This window comes from Tamandua tetradactyla, chromosome 6 (assembly GCF_023851605.1).
Source record: "Tamandua tetradactyla isolate mTamTet1 chromosome 6, mTamTet1.pri, whole genome shotgun sequence".
Classification (NCBI taxonomy): domain Eukaryota; kingdom Metazoa; phylum Chordata; class Mammalia; order Pilosa; family Myrmecophagidae; genus Tamandua; species Tamandua tetradactyla.
In genome coordinates this window covers 115,451,930-115,477,487 of record NC_135332.1, presented here as the reverse complement: position 1 = coordinate 115,477,487, position 25,558 = coordinate 115,451,930, and the positions used below count along the sequence as shown (strand labels likewise).

Below are 25,558 nucleotides of genomic sequence, written 5' to 3'. Positions count from 1 at the left end.
ACCATCCCCTCCCTTCAGTCCTAAGGCGACTTCCTGGCCTCACGCTTAGGAAACGCTGTAGGAGGCCAAGGCGTCCGCGACACCCCGCGACACCAGGCCCGGGCTCGGGCGCCAAGGGGAGTCGCGACCCAGGGAGGAGTGCGGGGAGAGGCGGGGCGGGGGCTGGGTGCCGTGGAGAGGGTTCGCCCGGCCAAGCCGGCCCGGGTGTCGCTGCGCACTCCGAGCCGCGCGAAGGGCGCCCCTCGACGCGGAGATAAAGGCGCATTGAAATACAGAGAAGAAAGTAAGAAAGAAAAAAAGCCACTACTGGCTCGAATTTCTGTAAGCCAGAGCAGGGATTTTGCCCTAAACATCGAGAGAACCCCTCAGCGTTTGTCTCGGCCTCTCCGTTACCCATTTTCGGTTTGCTTTTGGAAGAACCGGTTCCTCAGCCCCGCGTCGCCGAAGTTTTGCCGCGAGTAAGTCCAGCCGCCGGGTCCTCGTCACGGGCCCCCCTCCCCTCGTGCCCTCCCTTCCCACCTTCCCACCTTCCCACGGCAGCGGCCGCGGCGCTCCAGCCCTTGCCCCGGCCGGCCTGGGCCTCGGGTTTGGTTGCGGTGACGAGGAGACGTTGTTGTGAAACTAAATCTGGCCCTTTGGTTCCCAGGCGGCTGCCGACGCCCTCGGCTCCCGCGCCTCCCTGCCCGGGCCCGGCGGGGCGGAGAGGGCGCAGCCGGCTCGAGGGTGGCGCCCCCCAACTCGGAGGAGCCGCACCCCACCCCACCCCGGGGGCCGCCTCGCCGTCGCGGCCGGGGCATCGGCTGCCAGGTACGCGGAGCCTCCCTGAAGGGCGGGCCGGCCGCCGCCGCCGCGTGCGCAACAATGGGGGGACGCGCGGCGTGGCCCGAGGCTCCGCGATGAAAGATATCGCCCTCGCCGGGCAGCCGCAAGGCACCGCACGTGGAGGGGATGTGTCTGGGGCCGGTTTGTTTTCCTTCGGGGAGGTGGTGACTGATTGGGTCGTCGGGGGACGAGGGAGGGGAGAGAGTCATCTTGGTTGGGGCCTTATTTGAGGTTGTGACTACTGTCTTGGCCATGTGCTTGCACGCGAAGCACCGGTAATGGGAAACATTTGGGGGGCAACGGGGGCAAGCAGATATTTACTTTTAGGTTCTCTGGTCCCTGTAGTTCCTTCCTTTGCTAAAAAAAAAGTAAGTGATTGTTTCAAATCAAAGAGGCCGGTTAAAAGAAGTAGCAGATAAATTGGAGGGACCAACAAGGAGGAGACATTATTATTTCTATGAATAATTAGGAAGGCAAGGAAAAATAAACAAAATCCTTCCTTTGCCCTTGATGGGGACGGCAGTGGGAATAATGCGTATACTGTGTAAACAGTTTTCCTTATGTTAATTAAGGCCCACCCCACTGTTTGTTCTGATAGCTCAACTAATGCTAGCTGGGGAAGTCATCTCAGAAAATTCAGAAAAGCTTTTTCTGAGACAACTCAGAAAAGCTTCTTAGAAATCATGCCCTGAAGTGTGAACTGATTCCATCAACAGAATCAGTAGAAGGCATCTGTTCCGCAGAGAGAATCCCAGGCTGTATGGGTCACAAGTGAAGGGTGTGGGCGGTGCAATAGTAGACTCAGTGGCAGAATTCTGGCCTGCCATGCTGGAGACCCAGGCTAGATTCCTGGAGCCTGCTCATGCCAAAAAAAAAATTGAAGGATGCCCCTGTGGACCACTGAAGGTGGACAGCCAGACCTTAGTTTTCTAAGTGTCCTTTTGTCTATAACTCTGAGCTGTTCATTCTGCCAGTAGTTCAAAACAGGCCATGTATCAGGCATCTTGTTACATGGATAAAAATGGTTCCTGCCCTGAAGGAGCAGCCTAGTAGACAATTGGGACCCAGGGTGCCTAGTGCTCTGATGCAGAAAAGCAGAAGCATGCAGGGCTTCCTGGAGGAGAGGACTGGGCGGGTCTTGAAGGGTATGTAGGAGTTTGGGTGGAAGGAGTGTTCCTTAGGCAAGGAGTTGTTGGCACTAGTGATACCTGAAAGCAGTCTGGTATAGCTGCAAATGAGCAGGTGAGGCCTGGGTGGTGAGAGATATGCCAGGGTGGTTTTTTGGGGGCCAGATATCAGACCATGGTAAATCATAGCTGCTTCCTGGTCTGGATGATGGCAGTCTACTGTATTTCATACATTAGAATATGTGAAGACCTTATAGAGATGGCAGAGGAAAGTGCTAAAGGAGATAAACTATGAAACAGGAACTGTGGAAAAAAATCTAACAATGGGATTATTTAGCCTATAAAGAAGTCAAAGTGTTCACAAAAGGTAATTAAAGATAGGTTGCACTACAATAAAAATATTGCTCTACTATTTGGATTCTTAGTAACCTGAAATGCAGCCTCTAAAGGTGTCCACTTGCCTTTGAGTAGCTGATTTATGTGATCTGGTTAGATTTTTACATGTGAAAAATAGAGACAAGGATATTACCTTATAGTTGTCTGACTTTTTATCCTTTACAAAGTGTTGAGTGTTCAGTATGCATTTATTGAGCACCTAATAATTTAGAACACATTATTGATTTTCTCCATCCAGTATGGTTGTATTCATGCCATTATACAGATTAAGAAACTGACTCGGAGAGGTGAATTGATATTTCCAAGATTAAAGAGTTGATAAGTGCCAGAGTTTTGGACTCAAATCCCTACCTCCTCTACCGTTAGACTCATGAGGACTGACTGTTTTTGGCTTTCTCTCCTTCAACATTTCTGTATCAGTGACTTGAAAGAAGAAAGCTAAGGTAATTTCAAGATTGGCATATTAAACGAAGCTGGAATGGATATCTCACTCAGTTAATTATAGAATCATGAGCCAAAGAAATTTTTTGGGGTGATCTTAACTGATAGCAGAAATTAACAAGATGAGGATTTCTCAGGGATGAATCAGTTGCCCAAATATGAGACAAAGGAATCATGACCTGAAAACAGGTTACTTAGGCAGGGGAGTTTGTTTCTGCAAGCTCAGTAAGTGCCAATGGTGTTTAAATCTGGGAGGCCACTGATGAAGCAGCATGCTCTGTGGAGGGAGATCAGAAAGCTAAGTAACTTATTTTTTTAAAAAAAGGATGAGTAATCCAGTTTGGGGCCTAGGGGCAGAATCCTTAGGAAATATCACTGTTGTCTTCAAATATGTCAAGGACTATTTTACATAGGAGGATGTTGAAAGAGGTGTGTTCACTGGTGAAGAAGAATTGACTCTATAAAAGGGAGCTTTGGCTGGATGGTTTCTGCTCTTAATAAGGTTAAACCTTCCATAGGTTAAATTGGTCCCGCTGTGGACCAGGTGGCTTCACATGCTGGTGAATTTCTCTCTATCTCTAGAATTGTTCAAGAAGAAGCAGGTTGGCCTTGTGCCAAGGGTGATTGGGATGATTCCTGCCCTAGATGGAAATTTGGATTCCACAACTTCCTTCTGTGGCCCAGTCACAACATATGATACCATGTATATTCCTGTAACATTAAGGTTACCCATTAAATTTTTTCTCATGGAATTGAAGGGGAGACAGATTTCTTCTACTTTTCTAGCTTTCTTCCATGTTATTGTCCTTGGATTTTAAGGAAAGAGTGAAATACAAAGAAACCCTGAGTCAGTGCCTCTTTTTTGACAGCTTAATGCTTTTTCCATTACTGTCTTTATTTTAATTTTTTTCTTCTGGCGTGAGACTGCAGTCCTGCAAGTCATATTCCATCAGGCAGTTCTTACTCTAGTCAAGAAGTCACTAAAAATAAGGATCAGCATCCAGGAAATGAGGAAATTGCTTTGCTAAACTTAAGTTGTGATTGTCAAGGGTCTGAAGAGTAGTGTCAGAGCAGAGCAGGGAGACGCTTAATCTCTAGTTTTTCCTAAACTGGCACATGTACTATGTCTTGATTCTAAAGTCTACTGATGAATTTGAGTCCCCAGTATTAAATACATTACCTAATGAGCTGAACATTGAAGTTTGTGCCCCTATCTGTGGTTGAAATTGGCTGTGGATTTTAATTGCAAACTAAAAGGAAATGCTATAAGAGTCTGAGAAATAAATATGCTTTCATCTTTTTTTTTTGGTGGGGGGGGCAGGTGGGTGCATGGTCAGGAAATCAAACCCGGGTCTCCTGCATGGAAGGTGAGCATTCCACCACTGAACCACCCGTGCACCCTTCATCTTATTTTTATAAGTAAAAATGCATTATGATTCTTGCTGGCTGAACTGATTGTGGGATAAGTAGAGACCAGGTACTTTATGAATTTGGCCAATAGTGTTGCTGAAAACCAGACCACCATTCTGATTTAAATCCTGGGAAAAAATCAAACTTTCAGATCGTATCAGTTATTGACATATCAATTGAAGTTTAACATTAAAGAACGTGACATCCTCAAATTCTCAAACCAAGGATATGTTTTTAAGCCTCTACTTCACATCATAAGACAACCAGTGTTGTTGAACCCATATAATTTACCTGAGTAGGAATCAGTACCACCTACACTACAGAGGAGTATTAGTGGAATGAATGAAAATCTAAGCAAAGATCAATACTAGTATCATGTTTGACTTGGATGGGAAAAGGCTAGTTATTATTCCAAATGATGAAGGTACTCACTATTTAAACAGTTTGTTTACTTCCTTGAGAATATTGGGGAAAAAAAGAGATTTGCAGCTGAAAGGAGATATGAGGTGTGGCATATTTTTGAAAATGAACTTAGAGGTGTACAGTTTGAAGATTATATATACCCATGTGACTAACCACTAATGTCAAGGTATAGAACATTTCCATCACCCGGAAAAGTTCCCTTGTGCCCTGTGTAGTCTGTCTACTTAGCTTCCCCTCAGCTCCAGGCCATCACTGTTCTGCTTGTTGTCCTTTAGAATGAGTTTTGTGGGTAGTTTTCCATCTTAAAAGAAGTATTTGGTAGTATATTTTTTCTGTATGAAATTAAAGGAGGTATAATTTCATATTCTCTCTTTCCCTTCTGAATGAAGTAAGAAAATGCATCATTTAGTTATACTTGTCACCAGTTGTTCTATAGCACAGTTATTTTAAAACTGCAGCTTTAGTCTTAAAAGACTGAGAAACTATTTCTGTGATATGATGTGTACAAATGGTATTTGTGGGGAACAAGCTGTGCCCTAAGTAGATTCAGCAGAATACAAGCCTAGTGAAACTTCAGGTACGTTTACTATATATGGTCATGTTTTAGACTGTTTTCCCCTTGGATGCTTGAATTTCCTCACTATAAATAATATTTGTAGGGCAGTGGTTCTCAAGGAGCATGCTGCAGCACACCACTATTCCTCAAATCCCTTAGGGATGTGCCGACAATCATAATCAATCCGCAACATTTAATTTTTCTACACTTGTGTAAAAGGGTTTTTATGAAAATGACTGTTAGACTCAACTGACTGGGTCATGTGACATGTGATTCACCTTGCTGAGGGTAACTGGTAGGAAAAGAAAGTTATCACAAGAATAGTGATAAAGATCCCATGTTGATTAGAACGTGTGTTGACTATGTCTTGAGTCCGTGAGTGCAGGTTCCATTCAAAGCGCAGTATCAGGTGGAGAAAGAGCAAGTGAAGAGTGTGGTAGCCGTGCTGGCATGACGCTGTGCTGTACCAGTGATTTGGTTAAGGCTTTCAAATATCCTGACACAATTTTTAGTATTTGAAAGTTTGCCATGAACACAACAACATCTGGTATTCTCTGATATAGGGAAATCCTTGAATGCTGTGGCTTTTACAGATTCCTTTCTAATAACTTCATCTGAACACTTTTCTTGGGTGACTTTTGTTTTTCACCACCCTTCTAGGGCCAGTGTTATATATAGGAGAAATTTGGATAAGTGAATTTGACCTCACTTTATGAGAATTATTATTTTTATCTAGCATGACTTTTGATCCACCGATTACATTATTTAGAGTTTATCCTTAAAGAAACAATGTGAAAGAAGGAAAAACTTAATGAATGAAAATGTTGAAGTGTGATATACAATAGTGAAAAAGTAGAAGAAATCCAGATGTCAACATTATAGGAATATCTCTCCAGTGGAATATTACATAGGCATCAAAATGTGTAGATTGTGAAATGTTTATGAAACAATGTTAAGAGAAACAAGCAAAACTCAAGCATGAAGATTCACTATGATTATAGCTATGTAAAATTATATATGCTTGTGGGCAAGTTGGACTGAAGGGATTATGTGTGAATTTATTATAATTATATTTTTCTTAATATTGTCGCTTTAGTGAATTCTACATTAAAATAATTAATGGGTCTAATGATCTTAAAAATATAGTTTAAGTTCAGCTTTAGGTAGTTACCCAAGTAAACATGTCATCATTTTCCTAGTGTGTGTCATCTCATTTGATCATCTGCTTGCTTTCCATTCGTCATCTGAAGTTTGGAGGAAATAGTGTATTATATTTTTTTGAAAGTTCCATAAGGAATAGACAGTTTTCAACATAAAAACTTTAAAACAATGTATCAATTAATCAATGGAAATCTATAAAAAAAAATTAGTGCAGGCATTTATTTTGATAGAAACCATCTGGAGTTGACCAAAGTAAGCTCATCTTCAAGAATGGCTTCAGTGGTTGGGACATGCTCCTCAGCTGTTTGAAAAGCCGAGGAGTATATAGAGTCACATGACTGCCCAATTGACAGTTTTTATTGTAAGAACTTTAAAACAACAGTATCAATCAATGGAAATATATAAAAGAAAATTAGTAGAGGCATTTATTTTGATAGAAACCATCTGGAGTTGACCAAAGTAAGGTCATCTTCAAGAATGGCTTCAGGGGTTGTTGGGGCATACTCCTTAGCTCTTTGAAAAGCCAAGGAGTATATAGAGTCACCTGACTTTGCCCAATCTCTTTTCCTTGATATTTAATCAAATTTCTTAGGAAGGTGAGGAAAACAAAGAAGAGATGGCAGTGAGACCCAAGGCCTCCTGGCTTTTGGAGTCATGGAATTGTGTGATATCCAAGTGTGACAACCGAGTAGGACTCTGAGATCAGTTATCCCATGGTTCACTTCACTACAGGCTTCTGTTTAAATTTTCTTAGAGACCCTTTGATCTGATATGTTTATTCAAATCCGTAGTTATAGACTTCTGGGGACATATTTTAGAATAACCCTTTTCTTTTTCTATAAAGCGTGTTCAACCCCTGGTTTTCTTCTGCTTCTCAGGAATGTCAGAAAACTCAACACTTGGTGAGAAGGCAGAGATTAAAGTGAGGGTGTGTTGTAATGAAAACACACTTTAATCTAAAGAGCCAGAAGTTATTAACAGTGTCTGATAGGTCTCTGGTCCATTAGAGATGATTTATGTGTCACCTAAAATATAATCCGTTTTTCAAAAGCAGCAGGAAAAATTTATATATATATATTGTCTACAAAAGGGAAAAAGAAATATTCTGTTCTTCTCAATCATATTCCTCCCCTCCTCTACCCCAACCCTATTTTTCTTCAACCTAGAATGTCTGTCTCAAGGGCTTGCCTGACTTGACTCTTTCTTTATCCACTTAACAAACTTATTACAACTTCCCGTCTCTCAATCTTGTTCTGAAAATAGCCAGGATGTTTGTGATGAGCTAGAACTAAAAAGATAATGTTTACATGTGAGTTGGAGTGCTATTGCTTATTTTTTCAACTGCACACTTTAGTAGGAAAAATATAGCAAGTGTGTCTGTGGGAAAAATATGGAGGAGTTTACTGAGCCTAGAGAAAATAATGTTCAGGGCTTTTGTGAAGATTTTTTTTTGAGTAGTAGGGGCTGTTTATAGAATTGGGAAGAAAGTGGCAGTTTGGCAAGAGTTTAAATTATAGCAGGAATATACAGAATAGATGTTTTGTCTCACATACTTCAACATTCCTGTATTTAGAACTATTCTGTATTTACAAATTAATGGCCTTATTGCTCGCAGTTAGAGCATAATATATCACTGTCAAATATGCATCACCAGACTCTACAGGTATAATGATAATGGTTTCATAAAGGACACAATTTCATAATGCCTCTGAGCTCAGTGGGTGATTTTGTGTAACTGCAAATTTTGTTAGTTGTCCCAATTTTTGTTTCCTGTAGTACCTGTTTTATCCGTGTGTGAATTTAACATATATTTGCCTTTGTTCATTTGCTATTGTATATATAACCTTAATTTCAACCCCTTCCCACCCCACATCCCCAAGAGTGTCAAAATGTAAAAGAAGTTCCTAAATCTTCTATTAGTCCTGGGTAGCGTCCCACAAAGTTATCTCTTTAGAAGTATTTCCTGACATCCTAAAGAACCCCCTTGGTCAGCAGAGATCATGAATGAGCTCTCCTCCTCCTCTTTCTTTAGGTGTGTTTCTGGAAGGGTAGGATTGAAGAAGGCGTAGTACCTTCAGGTGCTGAAAGCACCAGTTTATACTGGGCTAGTACTCCTTGTTTTTTACTTGTTCAGGTCACCTCTGGTGTCCCTCTTGTTGCCTGCCTGGTTCTGCTCACCACAAGGTACCCAGATTAGCATCTGGCCTGGGGCTATGAATGTAAATCCACCTTCCCTTCCTGGGACTGTGGGTGCCCCAGGCCCTTCTCCTGGGGGCCTACAGTGGCCTTGGTGATGGCCTTTGCACCGGCTGATTACTGCTGTCTACCCTTGGTGAGCAGCTCCTCGGATTGCCTCACGCAGTAGAGAATACGAAGAGTCTCGCTGAATCTGGGTCCATGCCCTGCCTTACATTGTGCAACTCTTTATCACTATTTTGTTCAGTTTATCTTTGTCTCACTTAAATTGCTGGTGCACTTGACTTGTAGGACCCCAAGGAAGTCTCTCAGTTCCTTGTTTCCTCATTCAGGCCCCTTTCACTTCAGTGGCTAAAAGAGGAATGGGACTCCATTGAATGCAAGTCTAAGGAGCACTCTTCTTCAGGAGCATGGCAGAAGAGTTGACTGGGGGGAGTGGGTAATGAAAGGATTTGGTCTTCTTGGGTAAATGCACAAATGCCTTCCCCTGTCTTGGCAAGGTGAGTGGTGGGGATGAATGTGCACCAGCAGACTCATGGAGCCCTGCCCCACAGGGACTCCTCTGACACCAAGGCACCTGCCTCTAGCACATACCTCTCAACTTTCCAGGGAAAAAAATATCATCCCAATGACTCTCCCCTCCCCATATACCTAGATTAGCGTGCCTGGACATTCTTCAAAGCAGTTCTATGCCCTCTTTTCTAGGAACCAGTCTTTGGTGTAAACACAGTCCCTGAGAAATGTACTTCTAGGTTACTTATATGTGCTTATGTATAGGCACATATTTATATGAGTAGAGCTACCTCTGTAGGTGTGTTGTTAGACACACACACACACACACATACACAGAAAGAGAAAGAGATGGATCAGGTAACCTATTTTTTGCTTTGAGCCAATTTCTTAGGGTACTTGAAACAAATGTTTAGGAGTAGAAATTTTTTATTGTTAATTTTTTTTTAATTTCAGAAAACAAACAATACACTTAGAACCACCAACAATGGATATCTTAGTTAGCTTAACCATAGGCATATTTAAATAAAGTATCCATATAATCATTGTAACGCCTGCGTGTGTGCAGTAAGCTTCATAAACCAATTTGAAATTAAGGCAACAAGGAAAAAAATCTATATATTCAGATAGCAAAGTTCTTAAATTCTAAGTATTAAACACTAACTTAGATACCATTTGATCAACTGTCAGAATATCAACTTGGAAGTTCTTACAAATATCCGCATTGCTATAGTAATGACATATGTTACTAAATATTTTCCTTATTTCAGGAAAATATGAAGATACAAATATTTTTACAATTAACATATGGAAATCTTAATCACCTAAAATGGATATCTGTTAGCTTATCCTTAGGCATATTAAAAAATATCTAATCATCATAAAGCCTGTTTGTACAATATGCTGCATAAACCAATATAAAATTAAAGTAAGGAAGGAAAAAAATCTATAAATACAGGTATCAAAGTTACTTTGAATTCTGAATATTAAACAGTATCTTAAATACTATTTGATTAACTATCAAAACTGTATGCATTCTCAAAATATCAAGTAAAAAGTTATTGCAGCTATCAACTTTGCAACAGTAGTGAGCTATGTTACTAAATATTCTCAAATTTTTTATTTCAGGAATTTATTTTATCTAATGTTACTATAACTTCCTAGAGTTTTTTTAAACCATTTTTTAAGTTGTGAAATGTAACATATATAAACAAAGAAAAGAGAAAAAAAGCAATAATTCTCAAAGCATACTTCATCAAGTAGCTACAGAACAATTCCCAGAGTTTGTCGTGGGGTACCCTGCCCTCAACTCAGATTCTTCCTTCTAGCTGCCCCAAAACAGTGGCAGCTTTATCAGAGTCATAATAATGGAGTCATACAATATCTGTCCTTTTGCATCTGATGTATTTCACTCAGCATTGTGTCCTCAGGGTTCATCCACATTGTCATATGTTTCAGGACATCATTTTGTCTAAATGCTGCATTATATTCCATCGTATGTATATACTGCATTTTGTTTATCCACTCATCTGTTGATGGGCACCTGGATTGTTTCCATCTCTTGGCAGTTGTGAATAGTGCTGCTGTGAACCTTGGTGTGCAAACGTCTGTTCATGCTACTGCCCTCAACTCTTCTGGGTGTATACCAAGTATTGGCAGGAGCAGAAATTTGATGGCTCCTTTTTAAGTTGATTGAATGATACCAGCATTTAGCTGCCCACCTAATTGTTGCTCAATCAGAGTTTACATGTGTTCAGAAGATACTGACTGAGTGCCATATGTGACAGAGCAAGATGCATAAGGCATGGTCCTAGCCCTCATGAAGCTATAGCCTAGTCAAGAGACAGGTAGAGATATAATTACACTCCCATTAGATAAGTGCTTTAATGGGGGCAGGCTTACCTATAAACCAGGAAAGATCAAGCCAGCCAAGGAATTAGAGTTTACCAGAGCCAGGCTCCTAAATATCAGTAGGCCCAGTCATGTCATATATTTCATGGCTTGAAGTGACATGGAGAAATCTGGAAACAACTATGCTGATTTAGCAAGCAGTGAGGATTTGTAAATAAAGTCCCTGGCCCTCTGATTTTTTTTTTTTTTTTTTTTTTTTTTTTGAGTGGTAGCCTTTCTTACTGAAGAAATCTACCTGAAGTGGATGAAGGCAGACTTTTCTGACTTTTCAATAATCTCAGGCTTTTCTTTTTAACCAAGGAAACAATAACAAACATGATATTTAGTATAGAATAGTTTCATCTTCAGAAGAAATAAAATTACAGATGAAATACCTTTCATGCTCATGTAACTTGACCATCCTTAATACCTTAAACTGTTCAGTAAGTTCAATATGGAAATATGGAATAGAAACACATGGGAAATAATCCTGGAATATCAAATATACAGGTTTTGATTGAAACATGTTCTCAGGACAGGTATGGAGAGGATGGGAGTTTGTGGGAAATCAGAGGGGGCTTTGTCTTTGGGCCTGCTCCCTCCTGTGAGGAATGAGACTGGACTTTGTCTCACCATAATTAGGAGCACTGTGAGCAATTTATGTGAAAGCACTTTGTAAACTGCAAAGCGTTTTCCCAATGTAAGGCAGGATTATTATTTTTAAATGCTACCTTAGTGCCTGGGAAAGTTAGTGTGCCTCTAGCCTGTAACTTCACAGTTGAAAAAAGTATAGTTTATTTGTAATAAGTCTTCCCTAATTATGTAAAGAACCCTCTACAAGAAATACTAGTGAATTTTAAGATGCAGTTCTGAAATTTTGTACAATTCAAAATAGAGCACTACATTGTGTAGTCTTAGTTTAAGAAACCATAAATACATCTGTGTGATTTTTATTTACTCATAACTTTAAATTGTTTCTTGCTAAAATTACAGAAACACTGTGCTTTTAATAAGAACTCTCCAAATTTTAAGAGTCTTACTATTTATGAGATTTAGGAATATCAACTTTGTATTCACAGTGGATAAGGCATTTATTTTCCGAAATTGAAGACTGAGCAAACAAAAGTAGGAGAGAATTCCTCCAGTATTTCAAAATTACTTCCCAAATGGGCCATGTTTGGAACGCTTTACCTGAAAATCATGTGTGCACATGCATGCATTCCTTAAATCATAGAACTTTTAAGCTGTAAGAGATTTCACACATCATGCAGTTGAAATCTCCCATTTCATAGATGAGAAAACTGAGGCTCAGACTAATTTTTCGTCTGAGGCCATTCAAATAGTTAATGACAGAGTCAGAACCTGAACTCAGATCTCTCAAATTCTACTATAGTGGTTTTCCTACCATGCTAACATGCAGAAGTTCAAATAAGTTTACAAAAAGTGATGCTGGAGTGAAACTACTGTTTGTTCTCTCTTCTGTCATTTTATCTTAGGCAATATTAAGATTCTCTCTTTTTTGTTTAAAATTACATGAACATTTCAGTATCTTCATTAAAGTTTGTGTGAGGCACGTACAATAATTTCTCAGTTGCCAAGTTCAAAAAGAAAAGAAAAATCAAGAGTCTGTTTTGTGTTCCCCACCTGAGCGTAAGCATGAAAAAATAATTCTGAAAGATAGGAAATTAGAATGGCCAGCTAGATGGCTATATATATTTTTTGAAGATAGTTAAATGTAGAAAATGTTTCAGAATACTGCATTTATTGTCTATGCTCTGAAGTATACCAGACTCTATTCTTTTGGAAGGCATTGCTTCTCTGAAGGTTCAGATTTTATCACCTGTGAAACTGTGACCTAATGTAAACTTGCTAAGAAATAGTATATTAATATCTGTGCCCTGAGGGTAACATACTCAACTCTTGATTTTTCTCTTTTATCCTTGCTCAGACTACAAACATGGATCTTTGTTAGTATTTCCTTTTTGCATTGTGGTATTATTGATGTTGATAGATAGCATGAAGAAATTTAATTCAGAAACAAAAGAGTAAAAGGAAAAGGAAAAGCTCTTGTAGCATTGGCTCATAAACACTGTCTGTGGAAAGTTCTCTAGCTGCCAGTGCCCAGCCCCACATCTTTTTTTCTTGGACTGCAACTGCTGACAGCAGACCCTAAAGAGTTATAATCTGGCCACATTTTACCCTTGTAAATAGTGATAAACAGTGTGCCCGTAATTTGTATTAAAGACTCATTCAGTGAAGGTAAATGTTTTTGACTTGTGTATACATGCTGGTTAAAGGAAAGTTGTAGATGTACAGATCAGCTCTTTATATCATGCCACACAATTAATATGGGTGCTTGGTGTATTGTTCCTCACAGGTGCACGGGTGGTGGAACCCTTTGAAGAAGCGTGTAATTAATAACCCATATATAATTCAGAAGAAGAAGTCTTCAATGGAAGACCCTCGGGGGATAAATGGACAGTGTGTAAGTAAACAGAATGTCAGTCCTAAGGAAAGAGTTATTACTTTTAAAATTGTAATTATTATTCTTGTTATAAAGTGAGTGTCTGGAAATTCCTCAAAACCTCTGTACTGATTTTTCTTTTTATGCATCAAATACAGGCTTCTCATATACCACCCTTTTATTAACACCTTGGCTTGGTATGATGCATTTGTTAACAATTGAAAGCAGGCAAATTTTAATAATGGTACTATTAATAATACTCCGCAGGTTAATTTAGAGTTCGCTGTTGTGCAGTGACTTTTTTTTTAAAAAAACATTATTCTAGTCACATATATACAACCTAAAATTTCCCCTTTTAACCACATTCAAATACATAATTCAGTGTTCTTAATTATGTTCACAATGTTGTGCTACCATCACCATCAGCCATTACCCAATTATTTCCATCATCTCAAGTAGAAATTGTACATTGTAAGCCTTAACTCCCTATTTCCCTACTTTCATGATAGGAAAGTAAAATGACAGCCTACACAATGGGAGAAAATATTTGGAAACCACATATTGGAAAGGGTTTTTGTATCTAGAAAATATAAAGAAAACCTTCAACTCTACAACAAAAAGGCAACCCAATTAAAAAATGGGCAAAAGGCTTAATTAGACATTTCTACAAAGAAAATGTACAAGCTGTCAAAATGCACATAAAAAATGCATATTTTTTTCAATGTACTTTGTCCCACAGCTAACCTGTCCCCTGGTAATTTACATTCTAGATTAGAACTCTATTTCATATCAGTGAGATAATATAATATTTGTCCTTTTGTGCCTGACTTATTTCACTCAACATGATGTTTCCAAGGTTCATCCATTTTATCACATATATCAGAACTTCATTTCTTTTTAGGGGTGAATAATATTCCATTGTATGTATATACTGCATTCTGTTTATCCATTCATCAGTTGATGGGCATTTGGGTGGGTGCAAATATCTGTTTAAATCCTTAATTTCAGTTGTGTGGGGTGAACACATAGAAATGGGGTTGCAGGGTCATATGGTAATTCTATACTTAACTTTCTCAGGAACTACCAAACTGTCTTCCACAGTGATATCACCATTTTACATTCCCACCAGCAATGACTGAGTGTTTCTGTTTCCACACTTCCTTTCCAACACTTGTTTTCCATTTTTTAAATAGTAACCATTCTAGTGTGTGTGAAATGGTATCTCACTGTGATTTTGATTTACATGTCCCTAATGGCTAATGATCTTGAGCACTTTTTTAATGTGCTTTTTGGCTGTTTATATTCTTTGGAGAAATGTCTGTTCAAATCTTTTGCCTATTTTTAAATTGCACTGCTTGTCTTTATATTCTTAAGTTGAACTGTTTCTTTATATGTCTGAATACTAAACCCTTATCAGATATGCAGTTTCCAAATATTTTTTTCTCATTGTGTGGGTTGTCATTTTACTTTCATGATAAAGGCTTTTGATGCAAACCAGTTTTTAATTTTGATGAGGTCCCATTTATCTATTTTCCCTTTTGTTCCTGTGCTTTGGGTGTAAAATCTAAGAACTCATTGCCTAACACAAGCTCCTGAAGATGCTTTCCTTCTTCTGGATACTTCCTGAAGGCCTATAACAGCCTCAGGAGGATGATACTTCCTCCTATTCTTGAGTCTTATTGTTCTGGCTCTTGTATTTAGGTTATGGATCCATTTTGAGTTGACTTTTGTATTAGGTGTGGTGCAAGTATCCACCACCATTCTTTCACAAATGGCTATCTGGTTTTACTGGCACCATGTGTTGAAGAGACTATTCTTTCCCAATTGAGTGGTATCTGCCCCCTTGTCAAAAATCAGTAGGGTGATTTCTGAGGTCTCAGTTTGATTCCATTGGTCTGTAGGTCTGTTCTCATGCCAATTCGATACTGTTTAGATTACTGTGGCTTTGTAAAAAGTTTTAAGATCAGGAAGTATGGGCCCTCCAACTTCATTCTTCTTTTTCAAGATGGCTTTGGCTATTTACTACCTCTTACCCTTCCATATAAATTTGATGATTGGCTTTTCCATTTCTGCAAAGAAGGTTATTGAGATTTTGATTGGGATTGTGTTGAGTTTGTAAACCACTTTGGGTAGTATTGACATATTAGCGATATTTAGTCTTCTAATCCATGAACATGGAATGTCCTTCCATTTATCTAGGTCTTTGATTACTTTTAGCAGTATTTAGTAGTTTTTTGGGTACAAGTCCTTTACATCCTTGGTTAGATTTATTCCTAGATATTTGATTATTTTCTTTGCTACTATAAATTATTTTTTTCTTGATTTCATGTACCAATTGTTCATTTCTTAAGTACAGAACCACTGCTGATTTGTGGGTGTTGATTTTGTACCCCACCACTTGACTGAATTAATTTATTAGCTTTAGGAGGTTTGTTTTTTCAGGATTTTTTGTATATAGGATCATAGCATTTACAAATAGGGAAAGTTTTATTTCTTCCTTTCCAAATTGGATGTCTTTTACTTCTTTTTCTTGCCTAATTCCTCTTGTAAGAACTTCCAGTACAATGTTGAATAATGGTGACAGTTGGGCATCCTTGCTTTGTTCCTGATCTTAGAGGGAAAGCTTTCAGTCTATCATCATCAAGTAGGATATTAGCTATGGGTTTTTCATACATCCCCTTTATCATATTGGGGACATTTCCTTCTATTCTTAGTGTCCTATGTGTTTTTATTATGAGGGTTGCTGGAATTTATCAATTGCCTTTTCTACAGCAATTGAGGTGTTTATGTGTTTTTTTCTCCTTTGTTCTGTTAATATGGTGTATTACATTAATTTCTTTTCTTATGTTGAATTAACCTTGCCTACCAGGGATAAATCCCACAGTCATGGTGTATAATTCTTTTATTGTGCTGTTGGATTTGGTTTGCTAGTATTTTGTTAAGGATTTTTGCAACTATATTCATAAAGGATGCTGGGCTGTAATTTTCTTTTCTTGTAGTATCTTTATCAGGCTTTGGTATGAGGTAGTGATGGCATTGTGGAATGAATTTGTGAGGGTTCCCTCCTCTTCAGTGTTTTGGAAGAGTTTGAATAGGATTGGTATTCCAACCAATTCCATTATTGGAATGTTCGGTAAAATTCCAATTTTTAATGATTTTGAAAGTTGTAAATTACATGGTGTATAATTTTATCAGCCCAACCAAATTTATATCTTTTCTTAGTGGTTTCAGTTATGAAAAGTAGAGTCATGGAAGAAAAAGCCATCCTTGATTACTACTTAATCAATATATGTAATTTTAAAGCTTACATTTTCCTTTGCCTCAGAGGAAACATATATTTGTCTCATGAAATTTGACATTAATGCCTAAGTTTTAAATCCTTGTGCATGTATTATTTTATGAATATATGTATGTGCTTATTGTGGGTGTATTTTTTAAATGCGTGTTTAGTTATGGTAGTTCTACAGTTTGATGAACTCTTGAATTGTCTTCAAATTAAGGGGTATCTTACGTTTCTTAGATTAAATCTTATTTATCTTGTGGGTAGAAGAGAAAGTGTTCTGCAGTTTTCCTCATGTTCATATCAAGAAGAAAGCAAGTTTCCTTTGGCTCACACACAAATATTCCCAATTAAAAGTAATTTTGTAAATATATTTTGAGTTATTAAAAATTTGAATAATTCAAAGGATTTTAATTTTAAAGAGGTATATTTTGGCAAATTAAAGTTGTTTCATTGGAAAACTTCCATAGGGGGCACCTTATGTGATTTTGCATTTTAACTTCTCCGATCAGACAGAATGCTTTTAGTCGTGTGCTTTCATAGCTCAGCTCTGTTCACCATAGAGTTATTACAAACCCAAGTGTGACCCTTAGTAATGCTGTTGTGACTCCTGTCAATGTGTGTTTTGCGAGACCCTTTATTGTTATACATAAAATAACTGCCCATGGATGAGGATTTTAGTAACAAAAGATCAAATGCTATCAAGCCAATTTTGCAGTTATACTGTGTATTTACAGAGTATATTTTATGGATCTCCTAAGCCATCTTGTGAGCTAATTCACATAAACCACTTCAAGATTACTCTGTATAGTGTAGACTTTACCCCAAACAGAAAAACCACCCCTGACCCATTTCATTTGTTTGGTTTTTTAAATGCCTGGCATGGGTCTGTGATATTTGATTTTATTATTATGTCAAAAATGCTTTTGTCGTTCATATAAAATAAATGAAAAATAAACACACTTAAACTTAATACTGCCACCTTGTATATAACTGTTACTTATATGGATGCAAATTGATATGCTGAGGAATCCCTAATGAATTTAACAATGTTTGCAAATATATGTATTGCTCATAAGATTTCTTTTGAGGTTTCATGTTATGCACATTCTAATTTTAAAAATTAAGGTTTTGGTTAAGATGCAAGTCTAAAATTACAAATAAGTAGATTGAAAAATGTGAAGATTTTTTTAACCTATCATAACAAAAAGACCTGTCAGTAGGAAATCTGTTTATGGACCATAGTGTTGTTGTTGTTTAATTTTAGCTACATAAAGAGTGAAGCAGTTTTGTTCTTGAAAAATATTTTGCTAGCTGAGATGTACAAAACTAAGGAGAGTTATTTCTCAAGAGCAAACATCATGTGGCATTGGAGAAGCTGTTTTCTGGCAATTTGACTTCTGCCTGCTCAACAATGAGTGGAACAGTTTCTTTAGAGGCCCCTGTGCAGAGATTTGCATGGGCTCCTGAAGGCACCTTTTATTCCACTCTTAAGTTTCAGGTTACCACGTCTAGTAAGACTTAATACTTGTGAAATGTCCTTGCTTGCCTAAGCATATTCCGAAAGGCATAGACCCTTTGCTTTGTTGTCAGATGGTATTTAAACAAACAAACAAGCCTCTTGAAGGAGTTTGCACACAACACCAATTTACTAAATACAAATTTAATGTTCACCATATACAATTATTAATATAACATTATGACTCTGCACTACCTTTGTAAGCAATAATTTTTTTCAAGTCATTGTGATTCTTTCTCTATAGATAGGGAAATACGTGAAAAGAAAGCCCACAGTTTATCACAGGGTGAGTGTATGTACTTGTGTGTTAGTGATATGGCATGATGTATCCTCATTTCTTCTTTCAGCCCAGAGATTGTGGTCTGGGCAGAGGGCTAACTCTTGCAGCAAGAACATGCTCATACTTAATTTGGTGCCACCAGGCAGGCATTGTGAGATTCAAAGCTGACATTTTGAGGTGGCTTGTGAGACTTGAGGGAAAAATTTCAATATTATTTGAACACTGAGAAGTACATATTCCTGTATATAACCTCTTGACTCTAGTAGGGCATTGGAAATACCATCTGCCATGAGACAGGGACCCATAGGCAGAGGTGAAGGAGCTTCTGATTTTGAGCCAATGTAGACCCGGCCCTGGGCAAAAACATTAAATTAGAAATTCTAGCTTTCGTATGCTGCAGTGTTCTGTTTGTGTTTTCCACATCTAGGAAGAGGAAGTAGCTCATGTTTTTTCATAAGGTCTGTTTACTCCTCTATTTGCCTCATGGTGAACTAACTCTCTTCCCGGTGAGCAGGGCTATACCCTTTCTCAGCGGTGCCATACCAGCAGAAGCACTGCTATTTCTGTGGCTCTCCTGCTCTAGAGGTAAACGCCTCTGAAACATGAGTATCAAAGAGCCATCCCCTCACTGCATCTTTCCATTTATTTAGTTTACAAGGATTTCAAGAAGGAAATGATGTCAAGATGAGAAAAGCATCTGTTAGCTTTTTGAAAAACAAACGTGAATTACAAAATAAGTCACTATTATCTCCTATATGAAACTGTGAGACCTGTAGTTGAATACCCACTACACAATAACCAAAACCTTGTGTCTGAGTTAGACAGGCAGCTTGCTATCCTAGAAACTTTTTTTCTGAGACCTGAGTTTAATTTTATTAGTTGTCTGACCTGGGACAAAATTGCAAGCTTCAGCCCCTTTCACAGTAAAATAGAAATTATATTAGTTGCCTTCTTTTTTTTTTTAAATCACAATTTTGCTAGTCAAGTGGGGTTATGTATGTAGAAGTTCTCTGAAAACCGAAAAACGCAGTATTAATATAACTAATGCATTTTTAAAATTAGTAACACCTTTAGGGAAAAATTCATCATGAATAAAAAATTGTCTGACCACCTACAAGTGTATATTAGAAGTTTAAAAAGGCAACATCAATCTGTACCAGGTATTATAGATGTCAACAGTACGAATACTTAAAAATTGCTTGTTATTTAAAATGTATCTGACTGGGAGGTGAGGTAGAATCATTTAATTTAAATATAATGGCCAGACTCACTAAGCTGAGATGAGGTTATGTCTTGGAATATCAGACCATGCTTGAAGGAATTAGGCAACATTTTCAGTTTGAAAAGGCAAGTCAGGTTTGGAGCACAGGGAAAAAAGCTAAGCAAAAGAACCCAGGTTGGAATATGATCTAAAAGTTTGGGAAGGACTGGCTTTCAAAGTTCAAACTGAACACCTAGGTTATAACAGCAGTTGCTGGATGTGTTAAAGGTGGAGAAGAAAACCAAGACAGGAAAACTGCTCTAGAGCCAGGACAGGGAGTTGTTTATACTCCCAGGGCCAAGCACCACGTCAGGCACTTGTCATGCACTCCATAAACGTTTGTTTATGTGAGCTGGCCAGCACCTTGTGCTCTGGTATAGCTCAGCTGATCCATACGCATAGAACAAATGGAGTGTGACAAGGATGAAAATTCTTGTGGCTGCTGCTGGAGAGAGAGGAAAGAGGAACTGTACCCATGCAGACTTACTACCCCTGGACCTGCCTCTGATCTGACCCTGGTCTGTTCCGTGGTCTGAGAACTCAAAAGACTAGTGGTCAAACCAGGTGTGGATGGACAGGTAGCTGTAATGGCATGGGGTTCTCTCTTCCAGAGTAAAAGAAACAGTCTTTGGAATTTTGCATTTTACGGAGTGGGAGAGCAGTTTAAATCCTTTTAAAAAATGAAAACAAACAAAAAAACTTCCAGGTTCCCAACTGCATTAGGGATGAGGCTGATCACTAAGAGGGTGAACTAGTATAAGAACCCCCTTTCAATATAGCAGTAAGATATTCAAAGAATATTGTAAGCACATTTTTTTTCTAATTTGATTTTGGTAGTTGTTCTAGTTTGCTAGCTGCTGGAATGCAATATATCAGAAATGGAATGGCTTTTAAACAGGGGAATTTAATAAGTTGCTAGTTTATAGTTCTAAGGCTGAGAAAATGTCTCAGTTAAAACAAGTCCATAGAAATGTCCAATCTAAGTCAATCTAAGGGAAAGATACTTTGATTCAAGAAGGCTGATGAGGTTCAGGGTTTCTCTCTCAAGTGGAAGGGCACATGGTGAACACAGTAGGGTTCCTCTCTCATCTGGAAGGGTACATGGCGAACACAGTGTAATCTGCCAGCTTCTTCTCCTGTCTTCCTGTTTCATGAAGCTCCCTGGGAGGCATTTTCCTTCTTCATCTCCAAAGTTTGCTGGCTGGTGGACTCTGCTTCTCGTGGCTGTGTCGTTCTGCTCTGTTCTTTCTGAATCGCTCTTGTTCTCCAAAATGTTTCCTCTTTAATGGGTGGAAACATGTCATCACCTAATCCAGTTTAACTACCACTCTTGATTAAATCACATCTCCAGGGAGATGATCTAGTTACAGTTTCAAACATACAGTATTGAATAGGGATTAGAAGAAACGGCTGCCTTTACAAAATGGAATTAGGATTAAAACATGGCTTTTCTAGGGTACATACATCACTTCAAACCAGCCCATTCCATCCTCTGGAGCCTAAAATAGACATGTTTTTCCCACATACAAAATACATTCTTCCATCACAAGATCAGAAAACTTTAAAGCATTTCAGTAACAATTAAGCAATACAAGATTAAAACCAGTACAAAATCTCATCAAAGTTAGATACAAGCATGGTCTGTGCTCAGGCAAATTCTCCTCTGTCTCTGGACCTCTGAAAATTCATAACAAGTTATTTGCTACCAACATACAAAGGAGGAACAGTCACGGGATACATATACGCATTTCCATAGGGAGGAAGGAACACAGGGGTCACAGGACCCATACAGTTTCGAAAACCCACTGGGCAAAGTCCATTAGACTTCAAAGTCTGAGAATCATTTATCTTCGGGGCTTCTGAAAACGGCAGTCCCACCCCTTCTAAGGGCCTACACAGAGGCCTGCCTCTCTCCAAATGTAACCTTGGCAGAGATTGGGGAGACCACCTTTTTCTCGACTCCACCCTCTCCAAGCATTGGGAACACACCCCGACTCTCTGCCATCTCCTGGGCACACGCTCAACCCCTCCATGTGGTGACAGCAAGGCTCTCCCCAAACCCCAAGGAATGTGCTTCATCCTCTCCAAGACCTGAAGCAGCATGACTCTTCCACTGCAATGAGGTGGAAGGCCTACCTCTGTCTTTGGGGAAAACTCACCCCCTCCATGAGCTTGGGTGGGTCTGCTCTCCTGGCCCAGGGCTTCTTGACTTCAGACCTCAGCCTCCATGGTTTTGCCTCTAAAGTTATTTTTCCTCCAATGTGTCCCTTCTCTGACACCCCCAGTCCAGACTGGCAGCGGCTCTGTTTATACAGGTCCCACAGCACTCTCGTTGGCTTTCTATGCAGTAGCCTTGGATCATGCCCATCAGACATAAGGAGTTTCCACAAATCCTTCCTGAGTAACTCCATGTCCAATCCTGGCTTTCTCTGAAATGGCTGACTGGTTCCACATTTAGCCAAGACCTCATGTGGGGCACTATTCTCTGGGGTCTTCCTTCCTGGAAGCCCAGAATTTTCCAGAATATTAATTTCTACTTTCTTTGTACCCAAGAGTTCAGTTCTCAGCTTATCTCTTTCCTGTCATATTGCATTATAAGCTGTGAGGAGAAACCAGGCTGCACTTTCGACATTTAATTTGGAAATCTCTTCTGCTAAATATCCACGTTCATGGTTTTTAAAATCTGCTTTCCAGCCAAAGCCATTAGTCAATTTTGCCAGATTATCTGCAATTTTAAAACAAGCTCACTTTCCTTCCAGTCTGTAATAAAACATGCCTCATTTCTGTCTAAGTCTTTATCAGAAGTGTCTTTAGAGCCCACATTTCTACCAACAGTCTCTTCAAAGCATTCTAGGCCTTCTCTATCAAGCTTCTCACAACTCCTCCAGATTCTTCCCCTTTTCCCTTTAAAAAGCCGTTTAATTCTTGGTATTTGCAAACCGCAGCAGCACCCCTTTCTCCAGTACCAAAATCTGTTCTAGTTTGCTAGCTGCTGAAATGCAACACACCAGAGACGGACTGGTTTTTAATAAAAGGGAATTTATTTCTTTAGTTCTTCAAAGGAAAGGCAGCTAACTTTCAACTGAGGTTTTTTCTTACGTGGGAAGGCACAGGATGGTCTCTGCTGGCCTTCTCTCCAGGCTTCTGGGTTCCAGCAACTTTCCCCGGGGCAATTTCTTTCTGCATCTCCAAATGCCTAGGCTGAGCTGCGAGTGCTGAGCTGAGGAATGCTGAGCTGCTTGGGCTGTGCTACGTTGCTCTCTCTCATTTAAGCACCAGCCAATTAAATCAAACATCCTTTATTGCAGCAGGCACGCCTCCTAGCCGACTGCAAATGTAATGAGCAACAGATGAGGTTCATGTACCATTGGCTCATGTCCACAGCAACAGAACTAGATACCTTTACCTGGCCAAGTTGACAACTGAATCTAACTACCACAGTAGTTTAGAAACTTCATATTAGTGAATATGAGAATTTCCTATGCTTCACATTCCTATTTATTTTGACTGGAAACATTTCCTTCAAAAAATGGAGGGCTTGAACATTTCTGGATAGTTTTTACATAGACCTACAGTTACTGTTGAGAGTTACAGTGAAAATCATTTTGGTATCTGGGCTGAATTGAGAAATAATAGGCTGGTTTACTCCCAGTTTCTCCTGCACTGAAGAGAGATTCTGTCCCTATCATTTACCCCAAGGTTCTCTTCTATGAGAGAAGCTGGGAAGCCTGGGCACTTCAGGGCCTGCGGGGCTGGGTTGAGGAGAAGGTCAAGGAGGAGGACTTAGACAGTAATGGATTGCCTGCTACAGGTCAGGCACTTCATAGCCACTGTCTCTTCCCAACTTTGCAATTCCCATTTTACAGATGACACCTATTGAGTATTAATTCTGCATCAGACAGAGAATAGGATTTAGATCCTACCTTCAAGGAACTTCACAATACTTAAAAATACTTAAACAAAAGCGTTCTGGTTCACAACTCTGATAGGGATGGCAATCCCCAGAAGTGTGACCAATAAGAAAGCCATCTCATTATAGCAATAATGGAAAAACCATTTTTCCTCAAGGGCCAGGTTGTAAATATTTTAGATTCAGTGGATCAGAAGCTCTCTGTTGCATGTTTTCAACTCTGCAGTTGCATGAAAGCAGCTGTAGACAATATGGAACCATCACAGGGTGTTCAACAGGAGATCGCTGCTAGCTGCTAGACTGACTTTACTGTATGGTAAAGATGATAGGTAAGATAAAATGAGGAGGCAGTTTCAAGTCACACCTTTGTTCTCTCGTTAGCATTTGCAGGCAAGGCTACAGCTATGTTCCCTTCCCTTTCAGAGTTTCTATTTTGCTAGTATTAGGCTAGTGCTGTCATTTTGCATTTGACGTATTTTTCTCTGGGCCCCATTTTTTTCATTTCTAAAATGAAAGATTTGTTGTAGGAGCTCTGCCAGCTCTAACACAGTGTGATTCTGTTGCTGTTTTTCTTGTACTAAATAATTGAAGTTAATAATTATTGAAGTTAATAAAAGTTCTTACAAGATAAAATATGGATGGTGGTTGCCAGGAATGGACAGGAGAATACAGGGAAAAATTTCAGCATCTGTTAGAACTTACTAAGTGCTCAATACTTGATGGATTAAATTCCACAGTTTCAGGATTCCATTGGGACCCCAAGGTGAAATTCTGTTACCTTTCTAAATTCTGCTGGGCTTTTTCTTTTGCAACCTTCTTTATCCCTCAATCAATGAATATTGTGGTTATTTTAGAGCCCATAGTGTGTGTATATGTGTATGTATATTAGCAGTCATGCTGTGGTAAAATTGTGAGGATTCTTTGTGCTCACCTTTCTGTATATTTACTATTTTATTTGTATGTAATATCACATACAAATGTTCTTCTTATTCATTTTAAAAGGTGCTTGGTATATCGATCAAGAAGCACTTCAGTATTTCGTATCCCATTCCCAGAATGTATTTGTGGCAGTTTAAAATATGTTCACAAATGCTTAGATACTCCTACCTTTGAAAGGTAGTGCTTCCAGCCTTAGTCAGGACTTTAGATGATGGCAGGCCCTCCTGACGGCTTAGGTCCATCCTCGTGAGAGTCCCTGAGCCAGTATGACACAATTGAAGATCCCTCATCCCTTAAAGTGCTTGAACCCCTGAACACCATGTGAGATAACTGTTGTTTTAAGGTCCTGATTTTGGGTAATTTGTTTTGCAGCAATAGATGATTAATACAGTGTACCTTTCAACCTATTTTTGCATTAAAAATGTCTTATTAGATGTTTTTGAACAGAAATGAAGCCTAGTGATGATTATTACGAGTCTTCTTTCTCCTATTGTATTTTATACTTAATGCACAATTAACCATGGGGTATTTTTATTCTTTTTACAGACTGGGTACATTCAGATGAAAATTTATTTTTCTTTGATTGCTTCCCCACTTCCAACAGAATATTTTCTTCTTCACACAATAAGTGCTTTGCACTGCTAATTAGTGTGTGTTTTATTCTATCTTGAATTATCCATTCTTATTTAGAAGTCATCTTGCCTTCTAGACTGTGATGTGTTTGTGGGCAGGGAGCATGAGAGGACAATCACTTCTCTGTTTTGCACGTTGTAGATACTCAAAGTATTTTTGTTGACTGATTGGATGAAGTACAATTGCCTAGAGCAGAGGTTTTGTAAACAGAGAGAAGTCTTCACATGTGCTCATTTGACAGCTTTCATTCCACGTGGCTCTAGGGAACCATGCATCTTTGGAAACAGACCAAATCAAGCTCAGAGCTTTTCTTGCTTTACTGTCTTTCAACGAAGGGGGA

At 39.0% G+C, this 25,558-nt stretch overlaps 1 long non-coding RNA gene across 1 annotated transcript in view; it reads left to right on the top strand.

Moving 5' to 3' along the window:
• The first annotated feature begins 1,020 nt into the window (after positions 1-1,020).
• The window catches only part of LOC143688727 (uncharacterized), a 47,724-nt gene continuing 23,186 nt past the window's right edge, over positions 1,021-25,558 (top strand). The window contains exons 1-3 of the long non-coding RNA XR_013178255.1: positions 1,021-1,097; positions 2,187-2,316; positions 13,310-13,417. This is a non-coding gene — a long non-coding RNA (uncharacterized LOC143688727). The remainder of the gene's footprint in view (positions 1,098-2,186; positions 2,317-13,309; positions 13,418-25,558) is intronic.